We start from the raw sequence: 19,269 nt of genomic DNA on the forward strand, positions 1-19,269 counted from the left end.
TTCTATATGTTGTCTCCCTTAGTTACTTGAAATAATCTCCTTAGGTCCTTCTTAGCCATTTTAAAAAGTATTAGTCAAGCCAAAAGTTGAAATATCCAGGATATCTCTGGATATTTCTGGTGGACCAAAACAATTCTATACTATCAATCACATCCTCATGGAAATAAATTCATGGCCAACTTAACGTCAACTCTTACAAAGTAGTTCTGTAACATGGGTGGCAATGTATGAGAAGTAGATTTATCCCAGAAAACCTAGTCTTTGTTGTCTCCTTTAGAAATGCAGAAGAGGTCAGGAACCATAATCTGGAAATGCTTGAAACTTAAAACATTCACACACACACATATAAATCTTCTGACTTTTGTGATTATATTTGCTAAAAAGCATTTCAAAGGTTATAGCTTCTAAGAGTGGTTTCTTTCTATATTTCTTGATACTATACAATGATGTAGGTGATGAAATACTAAGGATAAAAAAATCATTTTTATCTCACTTCCAGCTAAACTGGGAAGCAGAAAGACCAGGAGAAAATCTGTGAGAAATGTTCTTTGGAAATCTTTGCTAAATCTTATCCACGCTAATCATTTTAATAGTTCAAATAAATGAAGGATCTTTGGGGGCACACCTAATTTGCCAAGAGAGTTCTTAATTAAATAGAACAGGATATGGTTGTAGTGTCTGGCTTTCAAATGTCAGAAGTAAGTATGACCTCTTTGCATCATTTTGTGCTTCAAAAATATAAATTTGCTTTGGAAGATCTGTTGAGTTCCATGATTTTAGCTATGTCTGTAAACACAACATGAGTGTCTTTTGAGTAGGTTGCTTCTCAGTACATCATAGTAAATATTTTTTTAAAAGTGTGATAGTATTATTGGGTTGCCTTATTTGTGTTTGCCATATAAATTAGGTAGAGGTATAGGGTAATTTCTTGTCTCAGAAACTTATGAAATTGAGAGCCAGCAATATTATGTGTATGTGATTTTCCGTTTGATTTACCAAACTTGAAAATGCCTGTGGTAACAGCACTAAATATTAATCTAGTGATACTATTTCCCTTCATTCACTCATTCAATATTCAGTAAATATTTATTAAGTACCTTCTGTGTGCATGGTACTGATATTTGGCAGTGGTAGAACAAAGGTAAAATATGATGCAATAATTCTATGTCTTTTTGTACCTTTTTTGTAGCATCACTCTAACAACAAATTTCCACTTCTCTTTAAAGTTTTTTTTTGGATATTGGTTCAAACCAAGACTATATTCTCACCTTATTCATTTGTTTCATTTTCTTTAAGAATATTTAATGCCACCGAATAATTTAAGCTTCTTAGTGGTTTCACATGAACACAGAAAAGGAAAGTATAAAGATTATATAGATCAGGCTAAAGAAATTTAGAAAAATAGGTCTTAACCTACTGAGAAACCTCACATTTGTACCTAATAGCTTATGGATACTTGTTTTTTGTTTTGTTTTGTTTTGTTTTTTTTTAAAGAAAGTTGTATTATTTTTTTCTATTGCCAGCAGGCACTTAAAATGAAAATGACTATCTTAATGGACAGGAAATGACTGGTTACTAAGGTGAGAGCCATTTCAGAATTAGCTTTCTGCAGTTAGATCAACAACTGGTGAGAGCAAAGGTCAAAACAATACCTAATTAGAAGAAAGATAAAAAGACAAAACATAGTTTTGTGCAGCTACAATGAAACCTGTTTAAACTACTAACATAAATAAAGATACTGATTATTATTATCAACATTTCTTAAAGAAGTTAAACTGCCATAAAACAGTTACCACAATGAAGAAACCAAAAGAACTCAGAAAATGCCCCAGATAATAAATACTGAAATGTCCTTTTTATTCAGTCAAGGGTAAGAGTAGTTTAGAATATGAAATCATTTAGAAATAATTTAATTGGAGGGTAATACAGCTTGAGTGATATTGCCTCCAAAAAGCAGTAGAACGTGAATAAGATGAAATTAAAAACACATCACAGAGCTTGGTATGTAGTAGGTGCTTGATGTTTTTTGACTTATAGAGATGAGATTCAAATATACTGGATCTTCCCAAAAGCATTTGTATCAAAACAATCAATAAACATTTTTCATGCACTTACTATGTGTCAGGCACTTGGCTAAACATTGAGGATACAAAAAAGAGGCACAAACTATTCCCTGCCCTCAAGGAGCTCACAATCTAATGGGGGAGCAACAAACAAATATATACCAAAGATCACAAATAAGACTAATAGCAAGTAAATGAGAGAAGGAAGGCTTTAATAGTAAGAGGGGTTAGGAAAGGCTTCCTGTAGAAGGTAGTTGGTGGTTTAAAACAATTTTAGTTGGAACTTCAAGCAAACTTGGGAGATCAGAAGGAGAAAATGAAAAAAAGAAGAAAATTTCAGATATAAGGGATAGTCAGAAAAAATTCAAGAAGCTGAGAGATTGTCTTATTCTTAGAATAGGCACATGGCCAATGTCACTGGTTCAAAGAGTCTAGAGTTGGAAAGAAGATATAAGAAAATAGGAAGACTAGGTTATGAAGGATTACAATTGTCAACAGAGAATGACTTTTTGGTTTGTTTTGTTTTTTGTTCTGATGGAGATAAAGGACTACTGGAGTTCATGAGTAGGAGAGTGGAAGAATGACATGGTTAGACCTGTGCTTTAAGAAAATGACTTTAGTGTTTGAATGGAGGATTGAAGTAAAACAATAAAAATATTGTGAATGAAAAAGATCTACCAATATTTCTACAGTGATCTGTTTTAATTTATGATCACAGAGAAACCACCACACCAGGACTCTGCAATCCAGTACTCAATTTAACCACATGAGGAAGTACTGATGGCATCCAAATAAATTAATTTGGGAAGTATAGCTATAACTAACACATGGAGGAAATTTATACTAGAGGTGACAAAAAGGTTAAAAGCACAGAAGAGTCAATTAAAGCTTATAAAAAGGGAGAAAGTTAAAAAATTATGAAATATTTAGAAGTTAAAAAAGTTGTATCATTTAGGATTATTTCCTTATCTCCATAAATTTTTTTTTATGAAAATGTTCAATATGTGTGTTTTGATGGAAAAACTAAGAAGGACTTAGGCCCTTCTTTTAAAAAAAAGAAAATTTTATCTGAGACCATGTCTTCACATTCTCAATGAAGTTAGAAAATTGAATGGCTGGAATAGAAAATTTATGATTCTATACTGATTATTGTTTATTTATTTTTAAAGACATTTCACTTGGAAGGGGTGAAAAAAGCATATTTAAAGCCTCTCTTTCTCTCTCTCTCTCTCTCTCTCTCTCTCTCTCTCTCAATATATGGACAGAGAGTCCATAGCAGGAAGATTCTGAATTTATGATGTTTTCTTTAGAGGCTAGACTACAAAGATTCCCTACCTCATCTCATTTGTTAGCTCTACCTATTCTAAATCCAAAGAAAAGTTTGGGAGTATCTGGAGTCTCTTATATACTCTTTTTTTGAAGTAAAGATTTAGACAGTCTAGGGTTTATAATAATCCTATTGCAGTATTTGGCTGTCTCAGATAACAATTTCCAAAGGGGATAATCATCATTGGTACTCATTCCAGTGTAAATATCATACTTATGAGACATCAGATACATATATAAAAATATTAATTGACCTCTAATCCCCTTCAATACTAAAAAGCTTTGTTGATCAGGAAAGGACAGGCCCACTCTGATAAATATTTTCAAGGAGTGGCTCCTTGGTGGATCATAACATATATGATTTGGGGGCTGAAAAGTTTTTTCCCCCAAAATATACTCCATATATGTGCAGAAACCATAAAGTTGGGTATTGTTTAGTGTTCTTAATGACTTAAATTTAGAAACTCCCCAGCCACTTCTAAATTTCAATTAAATCCTAAAGTAGAAACAAACGGCAAAGAATCCTTTAGATTTAATTTACATCAGCAATGGCATACTACTTTTTGCCAAATATATACAACCCACTGAAAATATGGTGGTTTTGAATTTTCAGCATAATTAGCTTCTTTGGAAACTTTTCTGAAATAGTCGACATAAGCGAGGACTCCTTGAAAAACTAGTACGGGGTTAGTAATTAGAGGTAGCTGGCGAAAAAGGAGTAATGGGGTGGGTAAAGGAAGCCTTTGTGGCTTTGTATTTTTTATAGTCTCAACCAAACCAGGAAAGAAAAAAAACCTCTGATTTGACCTCAAATGGAAGTTTTGATTTTTAATTATGGTAATGAGATTACTGAAATTGGCTTCAGACACAGTAATGGTCTCTTATGCTGGAAGGTCTCCTCAGGTCCCTGTATAAATACTAGTGATCTTCTAACATGAGATTCATGTCTGTGTTTAACACAATGAAGGAGAGTCTTACCCATGGGAATAATAACCTGAACAGACAGAGCTGAGTAGAATGCCTATTTCCATGAAATATTCAAATATGGACATGGATTTCTAGAGTAGAAATGATGTGCACATTGCTGAATGAATTTCAAAAATGCCATGTAACAGGCAGCAAAAGACATCTAGTTTGTATTCAGAGAAAGAGAAGATATTCATGATAAAACAGATTTGGCAACCAGTATAATGACAAAGTTTCAACATGTGCTGACTTTTCTAAATTCTGGTTCTCTACTTTATGCTGTGTTTAATTAAAGAGGGACCAATGCTAAAGTTTGAAAGGTTTGCACAAGTTCCCTCAGAGTTCAAGTATTTATTCAATGCCTATTTGAACTCCTTGTTCAAGAATCTTGCCAGAGCAGCTTTTAAATAAAAATAAACATAACTTTTAAGCTCATAACCTCTAAAGATCACTAATATTTGAACCTCTCTCTTTCTCTCTCTCTGTCTCTGTCTCTGTCTCTCTTATCTTTCTCTCTGTCTGTCTGTCTGTCTGTCTGTCTGTGTGTGTCTATCTCTGTCTCTGTGTCTGTTTCTGTCTCTTTCTGTGTTCTTCTTCCATCCCTCCCTTCTTCTTTCTCTCTCTACCTCTCCCTTACTCTCGGAAATTTGATCAAACACATCTGGACAAAACTAAACAAAGTAGTTTACCAGCAGGTCTTACCATCCATTCAGTGCTTAGATGACTTCACAAAATCACATACTAGATCTTCCTGCTTTGACAGAGTCAAAGCTCTATTTTGTTGTTTCCAGGTGCTTCCCTTTGCAATGAGATTGGCAGAGGGAGAGGAAACTGGAGAGGGATTTGCTACAGAAACCAGGCCAGCCCACAGGGTTAGGAAGCAGAAGTCTGGAATCTAATCAGTGTCCCAAAAGGAACTCTGTTCTTACTCAAAGGATCTTTCCCATGATTGGTTTGGTGGTTGGTGACCTTGTCAACAAGTTTGAGATTTCCAAAAAATGTAGTCATAGTGAGTACCCTTCAATGGGACTTAGACTTGATTTACTATCTCTGCTGTTTTCAACCTCTAAAACTTTTGATAACCTTCAAAACTATAGACAAATAAATGTGAATTCTTATCATTAGAACAACTCTTCATAATAGTAAGACAATTAATGTAGGAATTCAGAATTTAGTTTCAAATCCTAATCCTTCTTTTTTCTAGCCAAGCAAGACATTTTACTTCTCAAACTCATTTATCATATGCAATAATAATGTTTATTGTTATTAATTTTGCAAAACATTTTACCAAGGTTATCTAATTTTATCCTCACAAAGGAGAGTACTATTTTGTTCCCTATTTTCCATTTGAGGAAACTAAGGCAGAGAGTGATTAAATGATTTGCCCATAGTCACACAGCTAAAATCTTAAATTGAATCTGAACTCAGGCCTGCTGGACTCTAGGCCCAGAGTTCTATCCATTGCACTACTTAGCTGCCTCTAAGGCAGGGATGGAGGTGAGCAGGTGAGCTAGATGACTTTCCAATTCAATTCTGCAGGAGAGAGAGAGAGAGAGAGAGAGAGAGAGGAGAGAGAGAGAGGAGAGAGAGAGAGAGAGAGAGAGAGAGAGAGAGAGAGAGAGAGAGAGAGAGAGAGAGAGAGAGAGAGAGAGAGAGAGAGAGAGAGAGAGAGAGAGAGAGAGAGAGAGAGAAATAATCCACCTTTCCATACTTTTTAGAATAAAATTCAAGTTGTGGATAAGATTATTCACTAGATCTATTACAAAACATGAGAACAATTTGCCTTTTGCTTTCCTAGGGAGGAAAGACAAGGGCTGAGTCATTTTGTCTGAGATGTAATTAGCATGCCTAGCCTTAATGAATGTGATTTTCATGTTGGCCCTTAGGCAAGGCTCACACTGAGAATCAGGGGCACTCCCTTAAAAGGCCCTCCTTATCCTAAAATGTCTGCCATACTCAGTTCTTGATAAGTCATTGGGAAAAAAAAAAATAGCCTTATTTTTCAGAGTTTGATTTCTGGCAGAAGAACTCCCTAACTTTTCTAGAAATAGCTTATTAAACCCTTCCTACATAATGGTCTCATTCTCTGATGAGCTTTCAAACCTCTGGATCTGGACTCTTTTCATGAAACATCACCTTTCTCTAAGAGAGACAGATCTTAATAAGGGGTAACCCTCACAAGCAATACCTATCTGGGAGGTCAATCATAACTACCGATTATTATTTCCTAAGTTATTTCTCTGTATCACAGAATATTTCACAATGGATTTCTTCTTTATAATGTTAAAATCATCATTAGCACTATAGTTCGAATATCTTTTCTATTCAAGAAAATCTGCCGTGCTCATGTCTCTGTTCCTTGAGACAAATTAAAGATAGATTTTTTTTAAATGACTAGACTAAATAGCCCAACTTTATAGCTTATTTCCTTGAATACTTCTTTTGAAATTTAACGGGAAAATTAGTATCAGATGATTATGCATACAAAGAAAGCTTGTTGTCAAGGAGATACAATTCTATATACTGCAATACCCCACCTAGTGGCCATGATTCCAAACTGCTTATTAGCATTCCTAATATTAATTTTTTCTTTCTATTAGAAAACAGCCTTTATGGAGAGTAGTGACAGTGGTTCACATTCATCTATAATTTTGTGATTTACAAAGTGTTTTGCTTGCAATGTCTCTGTAAGGTTTATAGTCAGTATAGTAGAATATTTCTACTTGGAATACTTGGGTTGAAAACCCAAATTTATTATTTATGTGGTTCCTGAGCCTCTACTTCATCCTCTGTAAAAAGGGAATAACACTTGTAGAATGGATTGTAATGGGTTGTTGTTGAGAATCAGATGAAATTAAAATGCAAACTTTGAAAGCTTTAAATTTTTTAAAGCTTCAAGTAGAACTGTGATTTTTGTAATCCCTCTGACAGTACAGGTTATAACCCAATATGGAATAATTCATTAAAAAATAATAATGCTGATTGCAGCATTTATATAGTGCTTTAAGGTTTACAAAGCACTTTGTACCTGTTATCTCATTTAATACTCACAATAATCCTGGGAGATAGGTGCTAACATTATCTCCATTTTACAGTGGAAGAAACTGAGGCAGAAAAGAGTTAATGGATTCAGTTAACCCAGCATCACACAGCTAGTAAGTTTCTGATGAAAGAATTAAACTCATATCCATGACCCCACTTTCTAAACTCTCTTCGCTGTTTCTTTACATGTGTAACTTGTCCATTTTCTAATTATGACAGAGGTGTCAAATATATGGTTTAAAACACTCATCAGTGTGGTCCGAACCAGAAGCCCTATCTCTGAATACATTTTACCTGTGTTACCCTTACTGAAAAAATTAATCTCTCAGGATCTCAGGAAATTATCTAAGTCTATAGGTTTGTTACAGAATAAATAGCAATTGCATTAGAAAAGAATATATTTCTTAGGAATTTTCTATGCTGATAAAAATCATATGCCTGGCATACCTATACAAAGTAGACAGCATATTTCCTCAAGGAGAAAAACATGGAGAGGTTTGAGAAAAAAAGGGACTATTCTTATAATATCATCTATATTTATTAAGCTAAAAATAATTGTGTAATTCTAGATTAATTTTAGTAACAAAACTCCAATTTTCCTTCCTCTTTCTTTTCTAGTCCTAGGTAGTTCTTTGCCAATCTCTTTATTTCCCTTTTACTTATTAATAGATTCATAAAAAGTCTTTGACAAAGTACCATATTCATTTATATTAAAAATCATTCAAAGTATAGGTAAAGATCTTTTTTTAAAGTGATAAAAAGTTGCATGTCTAAAATTTAAGGTTACCATCATCTCCAAGAGGGAAATATTAGAAGTTTTTCTAGTAAAAGAGGAAGAAAACAAAATTGTTTCCTTCACAATTGTTCTTTGATATAATTCTAGAAATTCCAACAAAAATAATAAGAAAGGAGAGGGCTATTTAAGGCATGACTATAGGCAAAGAGGAGACAAAATTATCTCTATATGTTTATGATGTGATTATTTAAAGAAAAAGACAACTAATTGGAAAATAAATTGAATTTTAATAAAGTTACAAAATAGAAAATAAGTGCACAAAAATCAATTCCATTTCAAATTCTAGGAGAAAATGTAAAAACAAGTCGTATACAAAAATAACTACAGTTTGTACAGAATATGAGTCATTTTACTTTTCCCAGAATTATTCCAAGGATGAGGTGAATAGGCATATTTAACTTTGCTAGCCACACTTACCACCTGAAAAGCAGGTCAAGATTCAAGAAAAAAACAGCTGGTGAGGGGGAAAGGACTGGTGCTCTGTTCGTCTTAATCTCTGAGAGTTAGCTAGGGAGATTTTCTTTGTTTCTGGCTGATGTCTCCCAGGAAATGAAGCCCACAGAATAGGAACGAAAGGTGCTTGGAAACCTAGTCTCAGAAAAGTCTTCCATTTCACCAACTGAATTTGCCAGGGTGTCAGAATGTCTAATTATAGCTTTAAGTTATTGTCATTGTAACAATTGTAATCTTAGTTTATAAACTTCTGTGGATTAGATGTCCATTTGGATATTCTCCAAGTTTATCTGATCTTCTTTACTGTCCACTTTTGTTTACTGATTCAGAAATCATGGAAAATTTCATCTAAACCTTGTCAGTGATATGTTAGAATCACCTCAAATTGGCTCATAATAATTGGTTCTTAAATTTTCAGTGTGATTTCACTGAATTTGTCAGTGAAATTTCAATTATATTTATGTAATTTAATAATTTTTTAAAAATTCAGCTTAAAAATCAGCAAGTGCTACAATCAAGTCAATATGATATTGTTGTCCACTTAGAAAATAATGGAGAAAGTATTAATAATGCAGGTTAAATTTTAAAATGTGTTGTATATATATTTTCTTTTTTTTCAGGGAGAGCTTTTTGTTAAACATTTCCTCTGTACTACTGTGCCTTGTAGAATAGTAAATTTTATTTTATAAGTAGAGAAACTGAGGCCAAGTGATATCAAATGACTTGTCCAAAGTCATATTGCTATTTACATGGATAGCTGGAATAAGAATACTTGGATCTACTGACTCTATGAACACTTTTTTAAAATTTCAAGTGAAATCACTGCTTACTGTAATAGTACTTCCAAGAGAATGAAGAATGAAATACTTGAGATGAAACTTCAAATCTTGTTATATCTTACATATGTAAATGTGCATATACACACATACATATATATATATATATATACACACATACATATATATATATATATATATATATATAAAATGGGCAAAATGTTAGATGTAGAAAAAAGCCATTAAATAATGAATAAATTATGAAAGTGACAAAGAAAATGAAAATTTTATTTATTGCCTATTAACTTTTCCATGTAAAATTGTAATGATTAAACAGTATGTAAAAATAAAAAATATTTCTCTGTCATATGACCAAAATCATATAGAGCAAAGGGTTCATCTGGATATCATCAACAGTGAATTTTAGAAAATTTCTATAGACAGAATCAATTTGAACAGATTGACTTTTTTTTAAAAAATAAGATTGCACTCAAAAACAATAATCCTCTTTAATACTCCACATAGATGGTTAGTAAACAGGAAAAGATTATTCACACATCTCAACCATTTATTTTTGTGTCACTTAGATACCAACTTAAATCCATTCATAATTCAAAAAATATATTTTGCAATTTGACTATTCCCTTATTCTTTCTCAAAATGATTTGAATTTTTAAAGAACCATACTTAATGTTTGTTTAGTCCATATTTCCTCCAATATAGAGAGGGAAGAAAATAAAGGTATTTACACATATATATGCTCTTTCTTTCTTGTCTCCCTACTTTAGATTTTCAGCTCCTTGAGCACAGGGACTGATTTTATTTTTCTTTGTATTTTTGGTGCTTAGCATAAGCCTGGCATACTGTATTTGCTTAATTAATGTTATTTAACTTGATTTAAGTATTTGAACTTTAGTGTTGTCACCTGAAAAAATAGAAAACAAGGGGATAGTCTTCTCAGAGAAACAGTTTAGTTATCAAAGTTCAGGGTCCTTAAAAGTTATATTTTTATATATATGAATTTTTTAACTCTCTTGGGTATCCTATTTTCTGGGAAGGGAAGTTAGTGCCCATTTTCTTCCTGGATTCCAAGATCCAGGTATACTTACACTTGTCAGGATGGCTTATGATAATTCTGGACACTTAGATTTAGTTTCTTTGTATCTTTCTAGATATTATGAAGTTCTTTATAGGTTTCTAAATCTTAGTTTCCTCACCAGTAAAATGAGGATAATAATTCTTGTAATGACTCACTTGTTCTGAGGATCAAAAGAAATAAATGTATATTAAATGCTCTTATAAACTTTAAGGATTACATAAAAGTCAACTATATTTCCTAAGTGTATGGTTATTAACATGTCATTTCTTTATCTTTGAGCTTCAAGTTTTTTCATTTATAAATGACTAATAATTAAACCATGCCATTTAGTAGACAGAATGTTACCATGTGGTCAGGCAGATTGGTTCTCATCTCACCTGTGATTCTTTACAAGTTATGTGACCAGGCCACTTCTACTTGCCTCAAGATACCTCCCAAGTCTACCTTGATGGAGGATGCTGGAGTCTTTTGAAATCACAAAGACTTCTGGTATAAATGTCAGTTAATAGATTCTCTTCTTTCATGGGAATTCATTTTGTCTTCTTGGCTAGTTGGAATATCTCCCAGAGAAAGAACTGAGTTTTCTCTATTTCATTTGCCTCAACATAAGCATTTGACCATTCTATTTGGATTTTAGTCCTAAAAATACATATTAAATGAATCAAGTAGGAAATTGACCCTCTGAATTTCATTCCACCTTGAAAAAAAGAGGCGATGTGATATGTGGAAAGGGCACCAAGCTTAGAATCAGAATATTTGATCTGACTTCCCATTTAGTCACTTAGTATATAATATTGAGCAATTCACTTAACTTGTCTCAATGCCTTCCCTATGAGATTAGCACAAATTTATCATAGATAAATAGAAAGATAAAGATATCTATACACATATAGATAGATAAATGTATGTATATAACATATATATATATATGCAATCATTAGTTAACTAACATCATAGGTAGATAGAGATATATCTATGCACATAGAGATAGGTATAGATTGGTAAATGTATAATATTAATACATGGGTATATATACATATATATGTAAATATATATATATTTACATATATATGTTCTTTCTTTCATGTCTTCCTACTTTAGATTTTCAGCTCCTTGAGAACAGGGACTGATTTTATTTTTCTTTATATTTTTGGTGCTTAGCACATGCCTGACATACTGCATTTGCTTAATAAATGTTATTTAACTTGATTTAAGTATTTGAACTTTAGTGTTGTCACCTGAAAAATAGAAATAATAATTCTTAGTACATTTATAACCTTACAGAATTGTTGGGAGCATTTAATGAAGTAATAGAGATGAAAAGGGCAAATAAATATGAACTAAGATCATTATAACACAAATCAATGCATTTTGTCTGGATTATGATACAATATGCAAACACCTGGTAGTATTAGACTTTCCAATTATATAGCCGTGTTGACAGATAAAGCTGATGGGTTTTACTTAAAGTTCTGGCTGCAAAATTTCCTGGAATAATTATTTTGTTAGCACACATAGACATTAAAAACAAAATCCAAGACCAAATTATGTTTGGTTACATTTTTTACATCTTTTCAAAAATCAATTTAATTAATTTTTGTTACATTTTAAGTTCTATATTCTTTCCCTCTCTCCCTCCCTCCCCATTCCACTCTAGAGAAGGCCACCATTTCAGAGAGAGAAAAAGAGAGACAGAGAGGGGGAGTAGAGAGAGAAAGAGAGGGAGAGATGGAGAGATATATGTACACACACACACACATATATAAATCTGCAAAAACTATGTATACATCTATTTTATCAATTCTTTTTCTGGAGGTGGATAGCATTCTCTTCTGTAGATTTTTTGGTAGCTTATTTAAATATTCATATGCTCAGAATAATTTAGTCATTCACAATTGTTCTTAAAACAATATTGCTGTTACTGTGTACAGTCTTCTCTTGGTTCTGCACATTTCACTTTTCATTATTTAATTCAACTTTTTTTTCATGTTTTTTCCCTAAAATCCACCTGTTCATCATTTCTTATTGCACAGCAGTATTCCATCCTGTATTTGGTTACTTTTAAAGTAAAATGATGAATTAAATTTAAAACCAATTTCTGTACTGTCTCAATACACACAGAGTATGAAACCTAAACTATAAGTTATTTGGATGAGTAGTTATTATGATTTAATAATATATCAGATGAAGCTTAATAAAGTGGAAAAGGGATTTGGCAACCTGAATTCAGATTTGCTTCTGATATTTATTGTATGAGTGAATTTGGGCAATAATGGCAATGTAGATGATAAGATCTATAGGACCTTAGGCTGTAAAGAAAAAGAAAATGGTAAGGTCTGGTGAATCTCTACTTCACTGAAAGGATGACAGAGATCAATTCTCTTCTCATCAAATACTGTGAGAGATAATGTCTTTTTTCTTAACTGGCAGACTTGACCTAAATTCAAATCCCATCTATGATGCTTGTTTGAAAGACCTGACCTTGGCAAGTTATTTTGCCTCTTAAACTTTATGTTTCATATAATGACAGCTTTAGTAATATGGTTCTACATTTGTGAGGCTGTGATATTAGTTAGAAAAGTCCATATTTATCTAGCACCAAAAAAATCCAGTGAGTAACATAAGAACAGCTATCATTGATTCCAATCTTATTTCTTGATTGTATAATTGTAAGATCAACATAGTCATCAAAATGAGTAAGCATATTGATTGATTCTTTCCCTCGCCCTGATCATTATCAAGTCATTCTTTCATTCAATAAACATTTATTAAATATCTATAGAGTGCAATCTGCTATGCTAGTTTCTCAGGATCTAAGTATAAAATAGAAGATCGTTCCAATGCTTAATTATTGAAAGTATATGGACATTAGATCAATGATTGAAAATCTGTCTCAGTCTGATTTCCACTGTGCTTAAGTGCTGGGAATACAAAAAGACAATGACAGGTAGCCTCTGAAGAAACTTGAATCATACTGGAGAGTTGCAATATTTTTACCAATAAGCTAATAACCATTAATGACTATGGCTGAAGTGATTGATGAAAATGCTATGGGTCACAAAGACAATAGAAACTAAGCCAATTAAGCAATTGAGGAAAGATATGGAGTGTAGAGAGCACACATTTTTGGAGAAGTATACTTGAAATAAGGTGTTAATAAAGTGGAATTGATAAGACAATGATTATCTAGTTTAGCATGGTGATTAATAGTTCTCTAGTTCAGTACATGTGCTTTGTACTTAGTATAGTTCTACAAGTTGATACCTATTCTATAAGATTGATACCTATAATGATGTACTTATAATAGAGTATATAAGAGCCAACAGGGACTGGACTAGAGAGATTCCATCTTCATCAGCCTCATGGTGGCTCTCCTGCTTTCCCCACTGAAACCAAGACCCATTCCGAAGGGCCTCCAGAAAGCTAAGCAGGGCCCCAGGTGAAGGAGATAATAACAAACTGAAAAGGAGATAATAAAGACTTTGGACTTTATACCTGACTATTCTCTTGGTGATTATTCTGCTGAAAACAGGGCTGATCCCGAGACCTCCAGAAAGCTAATCAGAACATTATAATGAGGTACCACATTATTAGGGATTATGGGTGAAAACAAAGCTAACCATATATACTTGATAGATATTATATATTAACTGTAAGACAGCCAACTAGCACTTATTTAGTGTGTATTGGGCACTGTGCTAAGTTGAAAGTCTTTCGCTGCTCCTAGTCCTGTGGGCATTCTTTTCTCTTATTTCTGCATAAAATGGAAGTTCTTATATAGCAATTCTGGGGGAAAAAAGTGGTATTTGAAACCTCAAAACCACAACAACCAGGAGAAAAGTGTTAAGGGAACACTTGTTTTCACACCCCAAACTATGAGAAGTGGGGAAAGGAGAGAAGGGGATGGAATGGAAAGGAAAGGAGAGACTAGGGAAGGAATGGGAATGAAGAAGAAGGAAAGGATGTAATGGGAAGGTGTCCATAGGGAAGGGATAGAAAGGGCAAGGAGAGAATGAATGGAAAGGAAGAGAAAACAGAGAAAAAGAAAAGACAAGAAATAAAAACAACCAAAAAAAAGGAATAAAAAATGCCCCTGAGGTTAAAGAATAAATAGACTGGTCACAGAGATGAATCTCCTACTTCCAGCTCTCACCACTTCTGGACTATTAGATTACTCTGATCATCACTTTCCTTCCTACTCCCATTTCCATAGCTCCACAGCTCGTCCACCCCAAAATACCAAACTGAAAAAGCCATTCTCAATGCTACAGGAAGGAGCTGCTTAATGACTTGTGACTTCTCCCCATAGTCCTAATAATGTGCTGCCTCTTTCCCTGAGTCATAGAAAATCTGTTATGTATATCAGGGAATTAGAAAAATACAGAGCCTGCTAATGTTAGTTTTGTTCCTCCATATCCCAAGACCCTTCTTCTATCAGCTGAAAAGTTTTTACTCCCCACCAAAGTTCCCTTTATTCATTTATGCATCTATAATTACTTTGTATTTACTATGGTACTATAAAAGCAGAAAAATATATTTACATATATTTTCTCCTTTCAAAGCATTCACAATCTACTTTATTGTTCCTATTTACATTAGTCTGCCTAAGCAGGAGAAATTTTGTTCCTTTAGCATGGTCTTAGATATCTAACTAAAGTACAAATTAATTCATCAGATTAGTTAGACATAGAATGAAGTGAACAAAATCAAGAGAATGTGCATAGTAATAGGAAAATTATATGATGTTGAACTCTGATAGACTCAGCTCTTCTCAGCAATACAGCAATCCAAGACAACTCCAATAAACTTTTGGTGGAAAATTTCATCACATCCAGAAAGAGAACACCCAGTCCAGAGACAATACAGACTGAATGGTTACTATTTTCACCTTTTTTGTTTGTTTGTTTTTTCTTTCTTGTGTCTTTCCCCTTTGTTCTCTTTTTTTCTTTGTAATATGATTAATATGGAAATATGTTTAAAATGATTTTACATATGTAACTTAGATTGCTTGCTCTCTTGGGGAAGAAAGAGTTAAGGGAAGAAAAGAGAAACATTTGGAACTCAAAATCTACAAGAATGAATATTAAAAACTATCTTTGCAAGCAATTGGAAAAATAAAATACTGCTGAGAAAAAAAATTAACAATAACAAATGGACAACTCTGAGGTACCAATTCATACTTCTCAGATTGACTAAGATAACAGGAAAGAATAATGACAAATGTTAGAAGGGATGTTGGAAAACTGGAACACTAATACATTGTTGGTGGAGTTGTGAAGTGATCTAACCATTCTAGAGAGCAATTTGGAACTATGTCCAAAAGGTTATTAAAATGTACATACTCTTTGATACAGTAGTTTTTTTACTGGGCTTAAGAGATCTTAAAAGAGGGAAAGGGACCCACATGTGCAAAAATGTTTGTGGCAGCCCTTTTGTAGTGGCAAGAAACTGGAAACTGAATAAGAGTTTCCCATTAATTGGAAAATGGCTGAATAAATAAGGGTATATAAATGTTATGAAATATTATTGTTCTGTAAGAAACGATCAGGAGGATGATTTCAGAGAGGCCTGAAGAGATTTACATGAACTGATGCTGAGTGAAGTGAGCAGGACCAGGAGATCGTTATACATAGCAACAAGAAGACTGTACGATGATCAGTTCTGATGGATGTGGCTCTCTTCAGCAATGAGATGATTCAGGCTAGTTCCAATGATCTTGTGATGAAAAGTGTAGTGCTCTCTCTAAAATGTAATGTTCTCTGTTGAGGTTTTCTTGGGGTCTCTGGAGACAGCCTTTGTTTCAATTCAATAAACACCACAAGTACAGCCAGGTATTAAAATCCAAATCCTTTATTATCTCTTTCAAAGTCCTATGTCCTTCACTTGGGGCTCGGCTAGTTTTCTGGGGGCCTTCTGGAGTCTTGGTTTCAGAGGAGAAGTGAAGGAAGAGAGCCTGCCACCAAGGTGGTGTGAGATGGGATGAATATGTCTGAGTCCAAGGGTTTTGCTCCAGCCTCCAGCCTTCTGTTTGCTTGTGTCTGAATCTCTCTAGCTGAGGCTTAGTTTATAACTCAACACTGAATACAAACTAATCATTATTTCACTAGGAAACCATTATTTGTTGTAGGATTAAACCAATGCTAAACTAGATTTAACCATTGTCTCCTTAATTCCACTTAACACCTTGTTTCAAGTTCTGGTCTATACATTTCCTTGTAGGATTAAATCAATCATACTGAACCATGCTAAATTAGATAACTATGGTCTCTATCAATTCCACTGACTTAGTGCCTTGTAAGAATCCTTTGTTTCAAGTTCAGAGTTCTGGCCCATAACAGAAGAGAGCCATCTGCACCCAGAGAGAGGACAGTGGGGACTGAGTGTGGTTCACAATATAGCATTTTCATTCTTTTTAGTTGTTGTTCGCTTGCATTTTATTTTCTTTCTCATTTTTTCTAGTTTGATCTGATTTTTCTTGTACAGCATGATAATCATATAAATATGTATGCATATATTGGATTATATATATGTATATATATATATTTAACATGTTTAAAATATAATGGATTACTTGCCATCTCGGGAGGGTGGAGGAAAGGTGAAAGAAATTGGAAGATAAGGCTTTGCAAGAGTTAACATTGAAAAATTATCCATGCATATGCTTTAAAAAGCTTTAAATAAAAAAGTGGAAAAAAATCACAAATGGTCAATAAGCATTTATCAAGAGCTGACTAAATGCCAGACCCTGTACAGCTAGGTGGCTCAGTGGATAGAGTACTGGATCTGAAGTAAGGAAAACCTGAGTTCAAATTTGATCTCAAACACATACTAACTGTGTGACCCTGGGAAAGCCACTTAACCTCATTTTGCTTTAATTCATTGGAGAAGGAAATGACAAAGCACTTTAGCATTTTTGCCAAGAAAAACCCATGCACAGTATTGGCATGCCTATAGTTCAAGGAGTCTAGATGAGTCAGACATGACTGCCTGAATGATTGAACACATGGGCTAAGTGTTGGGAATACAAATAGAAATTGAAAGAAAAACAGCTCCTGTCTTAAAGGAACTTAAATTTTAATGAGGGAAGAAAACATTGGAAAAGGATCTATAAAAAAGAGAGGACTTTGTAGAGAAGGTCCAAAGAGTCTTCAGACAAGCCTGGGAAGGAATGAAGACCTGGCTAGTTTGGGCATTTTATCTTACTTCACTTTATTGCACTTTGCAGATCTTGTGTTTTTTACAAATTGAAAGTTTTGCCAACCCTATTTGAGTAAGTCTAAAACCACCATTTTTCCAACAGCATGTGCTCATGTGCTATATTCGTGTCACATTGTGAGAATTTTCATATTTCAGACTTTTTCTTTATTATTACAGCATCTGTCATGATGATCTGTAATCTTTGATCTTTGCTATTACTATTGTAATTGTTCTGGCAATATAAGATGGCAAATTTAACTAATTAATATTGTATGTGTTCTGACTGCTCCAACCTACCAGCCTTTCTCCATCTCTGTCTCTTTCCTCAGTTCTCCCCTATTCCCTGAGACATAACAATACTGAAATTAGATCAATGAACAACCCTATAATATTTTCAGCAGCAGCAGACTTTCCAATGGTACAGTAAGTCTGAAAAGAGACAAGAGCCAAGATGAAACCATTTGTTGGCTAACCATTTAATTTCCTATCCTTCTTAGGGTCAGGGGAGAGGTTGGGTATGGAAGAAGTCATGGAATGAATGATGTACGGTGGCTCGCTTGCTTGGTAAAGTGAATTTGTGGACAACAGGGGCATGTTAGCAAATATTTAATAAATGTCTCTCCAAAATGAATATATGCAAAATACACTTTAAAGTTTATTAATAGTTTCTTTATCCCCCTCCCCTTTTTTTTTTTTTTTTTTTTTTTTTTTTTTTTTTTCTGAGGCAATTGGGACTAATTGACTTGCCTAGGATTACACAGTTAGGAAGTGTTTGCCTGAGACCAGATTTGAACTCAGATCCTCCTGACTTTAGGGCTGGTGCTCTATCCACTGTTCCACATAGTTGACCCCTCTCTATCATGTTTTTAAGTCGATTTCTAAAGTGTAAATACTTATGTCAAAAATTTTTCACATTCATTTATTTTATTTTTAAATTTAATTTATTAATTTATAGAACAAAATAAGTAATTTGGGGTCAGAATTCTTGAAGGGGGGGATTTCTTAATAATCTGACCCTGGAAGAGGGAAAGGGATAATTCATGTTTTCTTCACAGTTGGAGAAGTAATGAAAGGATAATCTGCATTATGCTTACCACTGTACTGAATGATTCACAAAATCTAATGAGTAGAGAGTTGCCCATCCAATAGGCTTAAAGTTGTTTATTTTCAATAAGATCCATTAAGATAACTTACATAGTGTGTTTTTCATATGCCAATTACTAAAAATTATTTTACTGAATTAGAAAACAATAATAAAATTCATTTGGAAGGGCAAAGGATCAAGAATATAAAAGGAACTAATGAAAAAGTATAAAGAAAGGAGGTTTAGCAGTATGAGATCTTAAATTAATACATGGAAGTAATTATCAAAACTAATTGGTGCTGGCTAATAAATAGGAAAGTACATCAACGGAATAGAGTACACATATGGCTTATAATAGAAAATAAATATATTTTATATATTTATAATATGCAAATATATAAAATTAAAATAATAGGTATATAATAGGTATAATAATCTATATGTTATAAAATATTTTTAAACCCTTG

Source organism: Sminthopsis crassicaudata, chromosome 4 (genome assembly GCF_048593235.1).
Source record: "Sminthopsis crassicaudata isolate SCR6 chromosome 4, ASM4859323v1, whole genome shotgun sequence".
NCBI lineage: Eukaryota > Metazoa > Chordata > Mammalia > Dasyuromorphia > Dasyuridae > Sminthopsis > Sminthopsis crassicaudata.